General features: G+C 41.9%; 1 long non-coding RNA gene across 1 annotated transcript; it reads left to right on the forward strand.

Moving 5' to 3' along the window:
- Positions 1-2,456: 2,456 nt before the first annotated feature.
- Positions 2,457-5,330, forward strand: LOC138920902 (uncharacterized). Its single transcript, XR_011432894.1, has 2 exons — positions 2,457-3,825; positions 3,938-5,330. It is a non-coding gene; the product is annotated as an uncharacterized lncRNA (long non-coding RNA).
- Positions 5,331-8,424: the final 3,094 nt, after the last annotated feature.

Raw genomic sequence — 8,424 nt, forward strand, 5'->3', positions numbered from 1 at the left:
CTGCCCTGTGCATGCCCTTGACTCTCTGGGAGAATCTTCAGTTTTCTTACCTGTCCAAGCTCACCCTGAAGGGAGCACCTCCAATGGAGCCTGTTACAATGCCCTGCAGAGCTGGCCTGGCACCACCGTCTTGACTGCCTCTCATCATTTTGGCGTTGGAGATGTCTGTGAAACTGGAAATTTAAGGAAGCACGAGGCTTCACGAGCACTGTGTAACCCACTTGTGGAAGACTGCTCAGCACTAGTGGCTCTCCTCTGAGCCGGGTTCCTGAAGGGACTGCTGATCTCTGTTTCCACCTCCTCATGAGCTCTGATGTGGGCCTGCAATTAACTGAAGAAGGCCTGCCTCTGAGATGTGATGGGGGATATTAGGGCCGACAATACCTCGTATACATATCGCTTATATAGTTCTGAAGTCAATCTGGGAGACAGTTTCTCCTTTCCTGCCAGACCAGTGTTTCCTGATGGAGATTAAAAATCTCTCTCCTCATAGATTTGAAGATGCAGATTTACTGAGGAAATCTATGAACCAAGGACAGGAAGATGGGAACTCCTATTGCACTGGGTGGCCTGGGTCTTTTTTTCTTTTCAAATAGGAATGTGTGTCAACAAAATCTTCCATTCAAGCTTAGAACAAAGTGTTCAGGACACATGGAGTAGCAAAGAAGATAGAAAAGGAAATCTAGAGTAAACTGAGATGTCTTCCAGAAATGTGTGAGCAGCCAAGAAAGGAAGAACCCTGGCAGCAGAAAACCCTACTTTCGTAGTTACCCAATGTCAGACCCAGTGTAAACCACAGCGAACACGCTGCTTTCCAGGTTCAGCTGGGCAACACTGCCCTTTGATATTTAGGCAGAGTCAGCTCCAGCCTTTATCCTGATCCTGTGGGAAGCCCTGTCCTCATACACCCAGGGATGCCAATTTCCTGGTGGTTCTGAAAGAGGTTCCTCCTGCTGCAAAACTCACATAGCTTCTCCCACGGGCTTTGCTTTTGAAGAAATAGTCATTGAAAATCTAGGAAGATCAAGATATTTTTATCTTAGTAAGGCATACCACTTAAAATTGATCTTAGATATTCCTGCTATAGCCTGTGGCTTTTCCAATGATCGCTTTCTGTACTAGCATCAGCCTTGTGATTTAAGTTTCCTCTTTTCTCTCTGTATAAATTTTAAAATGCCCGCCACAAAAGATATCTGCATTATAATCCCTGGAACTCGTGAATGCTACCTTAGGTATGGTCACAAAGGTCCAAATGGGTCTAAGTTAGGGATCTTCAGCTAGGGAGAGTGCTCTGTCTGGGTGGGCCCTACATGCAATCGAATGCATCCTGTACGAGGGAGGCAGAGCGAGAATTCACAGGCGGACACGCAGAGGAGAAGGGGATGTGCAGGTGGTGCAGAGAGAGCTTGAAAGATGCTGACCTTGAAGACTGGAGTGTTGCAGCCACGAGCCAAGGAACGTGGGCAGCTGTGAGAAGCTGGAAGAGGCGTGGAAGGGATGGATTCCCGGCTGGAGCCTCCACAGGGAGCACGGTCCTGCCGAGACCTTCGTTTCAGCATAGTGACGCTGATTTTGGACTTCCGGTTTCCAGAATTGTGAAGGAATCAATTTCCAGTGTTTCCTGCCACCAATATTGTGGTGGTTTGTTACAGCTGCCACGGGAGACGAAGGCACTGCCCCTCCTCCCTGCCTCTCTCACATCTGCTCTTCGCTGCTATCTCTGGCCTAGCTTCTCGTTCTTCCCACTGCAGAGCAGAGAGCTGTCTCTGTGCACGCCCTGGTTCTTGGGGTGTCCCCCTTGGCAGATCCACATAAGAGTCAAATGTAGTGCAGGATGTCTGCCTGCTCACGGCCGTGTAAATCTGTGTCCAAAAGCTTCCAACAACTGTTCTGTGCACCTTAGGCTAGATTGCATCTCTAAAGGGTGGTTTTGCTGCATAAGCAGCCCCACCCTTCCTGTGAGTTCTGGGTAAGGTGGTCGTAGGGGGTGGCTGAGAAAAGCAGAGTTTTATACTTTCAGTTACAACACATATAAGGACTTGCAGTTGGGATAAAACTTCCTGACAAACATGTGAGTAGAATTTGGAAAATGCTTTGAAGGAGTGTGTGAAACAGCCACACATAAGATATTGAAAGAAAAAGTCAAAAGCGGAGGAGACAAGCATTCAAGAAAGTGGCTGGAGGCGCAGAACCGGCTCTGTGAACTTTTCCAGCCCCCATCAGGGGAGGGACTGGACAGGGTCTGTGCTCACACCGCAGCTCAGCTTGAGCTCAGTTGTCCTTACAGCACAGCTTAGCTTGAGGTCAGGTGTGACGTTCAGTAATCGGTAGCGTTATTTCTATGTTTTGGAACACTTAGCATGCTGTGGAGCTTCTCAGAATGTGATTCTCAGGAACTTCAGAGACACTTGTCACACATTCATATGAATTCCTGGGCATCAGCCTAGACTTGAGTCAGACTCTGTCACAGAGAGAACCAGCAATTTGTATTTTTAACAAATTAAATTTGAGAAATGTTAATCTCTACACCGGGAGTGAAGTCTGCATTCCCACATCTCGGTGAAAGACTCCTAACGTCGCCCCGGGGAACACCGCACTGGAATAGATTGCTGGTTCTTGCTGCAGGAATCGATGCCCAGTTTGAGATGGGAATCTCTGATTTGATCCACCTGGATTCCTACCCAGGTGACAGAGAGAATGTGAGATGACTCTTTGAGACCTCCTAAGAGCCATCTAAACTTCACTCACATGGAGCTGAACTGCCTAAGCCACTGAGCCAACCGGTGGAGAGAGACCTAAAGTTACCGAGAAGGAACATATTCCAAACTGCGTCTACTATGGATATATTTTTTTCTTTCCGTCCAAAAGGTTCAGACTAAAGCCCACTGGTTTTAGCTCTCTGGATGACTCTGAAACTCCTGAGGTATAGGGCTAGACAGACAGTCACCTTCAAGGTAACCAGCTCTGAAACCTCACAGGGGGCAAAGAAACACGGCTTTTTCCTTGTGCGTTGATGAGTTACTTTGCAGACCAAAATTGCATCACGTAACCTGGTATTTCCAACTCAGGAGGAAAATGAGTATTTTGCATTATTCGTTATAATACTTCTTGTCTCTGATGAAAATAAGTTCAAAGGAACAAATTGTCGGTTCATTTTCCCGAATAGGGAGAGCGGTAAGATGACCTGTCAACAGCTCCTAAAGCAAGTGTACCCAGGCTTTATTTGCAAGCTCATCATATTAATGCAGATCTGTTTTTCTTTTTTAAGTCAAAAACTTTGTTATCCGGCCTACGTATTTGGAATTTTAATGTGTTTACTAATTTTCACTGTTGTCTGGAATGAATGCTGAAGTGAATAATATTTATTAACCAGTAAATGCTACTGTGGATGTTTTCCAAACTACTCTATTTGAAGAAGAAAGGACTTTCTTATCACTAGGAATCATCATGAAAATTATCTTTTTTCATCACTACTTACATGGAGTAAAAATTATTGTAAGCTGAGGGGATTAATCAACTTTCAAAATATCAGAAAATTGTCTTTTCCCCCCGTTGGCAGGAGGCATCAACTGTTTATAAAAGCTTGAGTGTTTCTGTACCAGGGAAGACTAACGCCCTTGTGGCCCCAGGGCTGTGTGACGTGGAGGATGCGCCGCACCGCGGCTGTTTTCACGGCCTCTGCCCTCAGAGGCTTGGCCTGCTTGCCGGGAACTGCTGGGGAAGCTGGCACTGAGCTCTGAGAGGGTCCTCTGACAGCCCAGACTGAAGAGCAGATCGCCTCTGCAATTCCTCCAGTCTCTTGTCACACCTTGATAATTATGCACAGTAAGTACCAGAATGCCTCCTGTTGTGCGCTGCTTACGATCACAGTACCGCGGAGGAAGCTGCTGTGAGCATAATGGAACAGGGGTATTAACCAGACCTCATCTTTTATCAGGTCCTGTGTATGAGGAGGTGAATTGAAAGAGCAGCGCTCGAAAGGAGGACTTGAAAAGATGCTCCCAACTGGAGTATTGGAAAGAGGAAACTGTGTATCATAACTAGAGACATTATGTACATTTCCATTGTATAAACACACACAAACGACTTACAATAATCTCTACGTTGAAAGAGAGCACAGAAAATTTTCTTTTCTTTACCTTAAAAGATCATAAGAAAGCAGCTACACAATATAATTTGCTTGGACCAAAATAGAAAGATAAAGATTAAAAATCAAAGGTAGTAAGTAAGCTGATACTTCAATAAGTTCTCCCTTGAATAAATTAATGTGAATCTGTCAAGAAATAATAAAATACTTGGTTTAAAGTATGAGAATCTTTTTTATCAATTTATGTTTCATGTTGGAAAATAAAAGCAGACAGTAAAATGGTGTTAATGTTTATTCTGATAATGTTTATTTATTGAAGCAGCATTTTTACTTCCCACACTCTACAGAATTTATGTGTAAATTTTGTAGCCATTTCTTGCTAGTTATACTTCGGGTCCCAACAGTAAATACTAATTAAAATAGTATGTATGATATTGGATTTCTCAATATCATAGTAGTTGGTTATGCAAAACTACATACTGCTGAGATAATTATTCAGAATAATTGGTATGCCAAGTCTCCTTTTAAAAAATTAAAATCATTTTTAGTTTGACAATGTGTTCATTTAGCAGTTTTTTTTCTTTAAATGAATTCAGTGCCTCATAAAAGCCCGGATTGACAGCCGTTTGGAGAGGAGGCTTTTGTTTATCCCTCAAATGAGAACAGCATGGGCAGCAGCAGGGGGAGCTTCCGCTTTTAGGCAGGTGGAATTCTCAAAAAGGAAACTTCACACTCCTGTCAATACCATTTAAAGTTCTCACTTACACCAGTTCCACACGAAATGAAGCATTTTGTGGCTGTGACTCCCATCTCACTCTCCTTCGCATGCTCAGCTGAAGTTTTCCAGCCAGATCTGGAATGAATATAAATCTGCCGGCCCCGGCTCAGGGTGAGAGCTGCAGAACTCACGCCGCCATCACAACTCCAATGCCGCGTTGTTCTTCATCTGTGACGTTCATCCTCAGTGTGACTGGGAATGGATTAAAAGAGGCTGGAGACAGGAGATGGCCAAGGGGAATCTGGTGTGTTTCTGGTGTGTGGACATAACAGATATTTGTTCAATCCAACACAGCATCTAGCTTTAAACTAGAAGACCCACCGTGGCTTCCTCAGGTGGAGGGGGAAAGCTTCCTTCCGACTCAGCTCGTTGGCCTCGCTAGAGCAAAACTGAAGCGTTACATGCAAGAGTCGTCCTTGACATTGAGATTTGGAAGAATAAAAACAAACATACTAGATAATACCAATCAACAGTTTTGTGATATCATCTGTCTATAAATTATCATTGGTGGAAATTCTTGAGTATATTAGTAAAATGATTAAATTTGGTAACAGATTTGTGGGTATTTCAGATGCTCAAGCCCTGAAAGTATGCCATGGAAACTTTCAAGCGGGAGAAAAAATTTAAAAACATTATAAAAATATAAAAATGCAAGATCTGGTGAAAATATATACTGAAAATAGTTTTGATAATAGCTATGTAAATTTAAAATATGTCAATAAAATAATAAAGTGGATCTGGTGAAGTCCCAGAGGCTCTTAGTAAGTCATTAACTTCTGGAAACAGTAGGCAGTAGGTTTGGTGTAGGTAAGTATAGATATTGTATATTTATTTCCCAGAAAGAAAATATCACAAGGTGAACTATTTCCATTCCTAATATGAATGGTATTAGCATGTGATCTGGTCTAGCCTTTGAAGAAGAAGTATTGATTTGACCAAATGATGTAATTTAGACCATTGACTTTCAAGGATTTGAGAGTGATCAACTATAACCTCCACGATCATATAGGTCACAGTTACTGATTTGGATGGCCTAATTTATTATTTATTAAGCCAGTCTTTCTTCCATCACAGGTATGTATTCTCCACTTAAATAGAATGGACTTACAGGTAAATGAGGCCCTTTTTTGTCTCAAAGCATCATAATAAGCACGTACACCAAGTCTGTAATCAGGGATATTAGCTAAATGTAGAAAGAAATTTGGACTTGAAATTTGCACTGTTATTCTATATGCATAAAAGTGTAAGCAGCTTTATTTTGGATTAGGTAAATGGCCCATCTAGCTCAAGATTATTTATAATAATGTTTCATAGAGGGACATCTTTGTTTCCTAAGGATGGGTGTGGGTGTCATTTTTTATTTCCAATCACAATGCCAGTCACTCATTCTATCTGAGGAGACCTTGTCTGCCTCCCATTCGAGGTGCTGGGGACTTCTGGTGTTCTCTCCAATCCACACTTGCTACTGAAGAATAGGCAGTTTCTGACTGAGGCCCTGTCAAGCATAGGAAGCTGCCCCTCCTTTTAAAGCTAGTGAGAGACAGAAGCAGCAAACAGAAGGAGCTTTTTCTGATGAGATCAGTGTCAGGAGCAACAGCCAGGGTGAGCTTCCAGAATCAGTAGCGTCAGTGGTTACATGTTAGGATTCAGTGTCCAGCAGAGATGGTAACAGTGGGACACGCTGTGTTGCCTGTGTCTGGAGACAGCAGCATGGTGAGACGGATTTTTAACCTGGATGGATTGACTTCACCTGTTATATAAAAGTGCTGTGCTTTTGTAAGTAGCACTTCCGTCCTTTAAGAAAAAACTAGCATCTTTTATTATGTGAAAGATTCTCTATCATCAAAGGGAACAATTAACAGAGTGAAAAGGCAATCTATAGAATGAGAGAAATATTTGCAAATCATATATCTGATAAAGGATTAATGTACCCAGAATATGCAAGAAACTCCTACAACCCATAACAATAATGAGAGATAACCTGATTTAAAAAATGGACAAAGAACTTGAATAGACATTTCTCCAAAGATGATGTACAAATGGGCAGCAAGCATATGAAAAGATGCTCAACATCACTAAGCATTAGGGAAATGCAATTCAAACCACAATGAGCTACCACCTCACACTCATTAGGGTGGCCACTATCAAAAGAACAGAAAGCAAGTCCTGGCAAGGATGCAGAGAAATTGGAAATTGCTAGGAATGTAAAATGGTGCAGTCACTATGGAAAACAGTGTGTAGGTTTCTCAAAAAATTAAAAACAGAATTACAACATTATCCGGCAATCCCAGCTTTAGGTATGCATCCAAAAGAATTCAAAGAAGGATCTTGATGAGGTATTTGCATACCCATGTTCATTGCTGCATTTTTCACAAGGGGTGCAAATAACCCAAATATCCATAAACAGATGAATGTGTAAGGAAAATTTGATATATACATAAAAAGGGTATTATTTGACCTTTAAAAAAAAAGGGAATCGTGTCACATGCTACAACAGGGATGAAGCTTGAGGGCATTATGCTAAGTGGAAATAAGCCAATGACAAAAGAGCAAATGCTGTGTGATTCCACACACATGAGATAGCTAAAGTAGTTAATATGTAGAAACAGACAGCAGAAACGTGGTTGCCAAGGGCTGGGGGGAGTTGGGAGGGGCTGTTCGTGTTTGATGGGCATAGAGTTTCAGTTTTGTAAGATGAACAAATTCTAGAGATTTGTTGAATAACAGTGTGAATATACTTAATACTACTGATCTGTACACTTGAAAATGTTTAAAATGTTAAGTTAAAAGTTATGTGCTTATAATCACAATTGCAAATAAAATTAAAATTAAAATAACTTTTAAAAGATTCTCTGGGGCCGGCCCAGTGGTGCCACGGTTAAGTTAGCACGTTTCGCTTCCATGGTCCCGGGTTCGCTGGTTCAGATCCCAGGTGCAGTCATGGCGCCGCTTGGCAGGCCATGCTGTGGTAGGCGTCCCACGTATAAAGTAGAGGAAGATGGGCATGGATGTTAGCTCAGGACCAGTCTTCCTCAAAAAAGAAAACAAAAGGATTCTCTGTCATTTTTGCATTCCAGAATTCATTCTCTCATGTAGATCCTTATGCTTTCTCTCATCTGGTTTATCCGGTCAGTTCCAAATATGACTAGTTCTCCGCCCTTGAAACTTGTCTCCGTTCCTAAATGTGACCACTTCACAATACCGTTGTGGTCATTCTTTAACAGATCTTGAAAAAAAATCATTCTAAGGAGAAATTCTGTAAAAATATCCACTCCTTACTACTCTCCAATGTTAAAACTGTCAGATGCCTGTTCTCTGAATTTGTTGTTTTACATTTTGTCTGTTCCTAGGCTCCTGGGGATGACTCTACCCGCACATCAATACATGTTATCTCTTCCTCTATTGCAGTGACGTCTGTACGCTGTCTGAATTTTCCTCACCTAAAGTCCTGCTAAGTTTAGCTTCATTTCATTTATAGAGTTCTTAACAGCTTTATTGAGATATGATTCCTACCTCATACAACTCACCTACTTAAACTGTATACTTCAATGGGTTTTAG

Source organism: Equus caballus, chromosome 26 (genome assembly GCF_041296265.1).
Source record: "Equus caballus isolate H_3958 breed thoroughbred chromosome 26, TB-T2T, whole genome shotgun sequence".
NCBI lineage: Eukaryota > Metazoa > Chordata > Mammalia > Perissodactyla > Equidae > Equus > Equus caballus.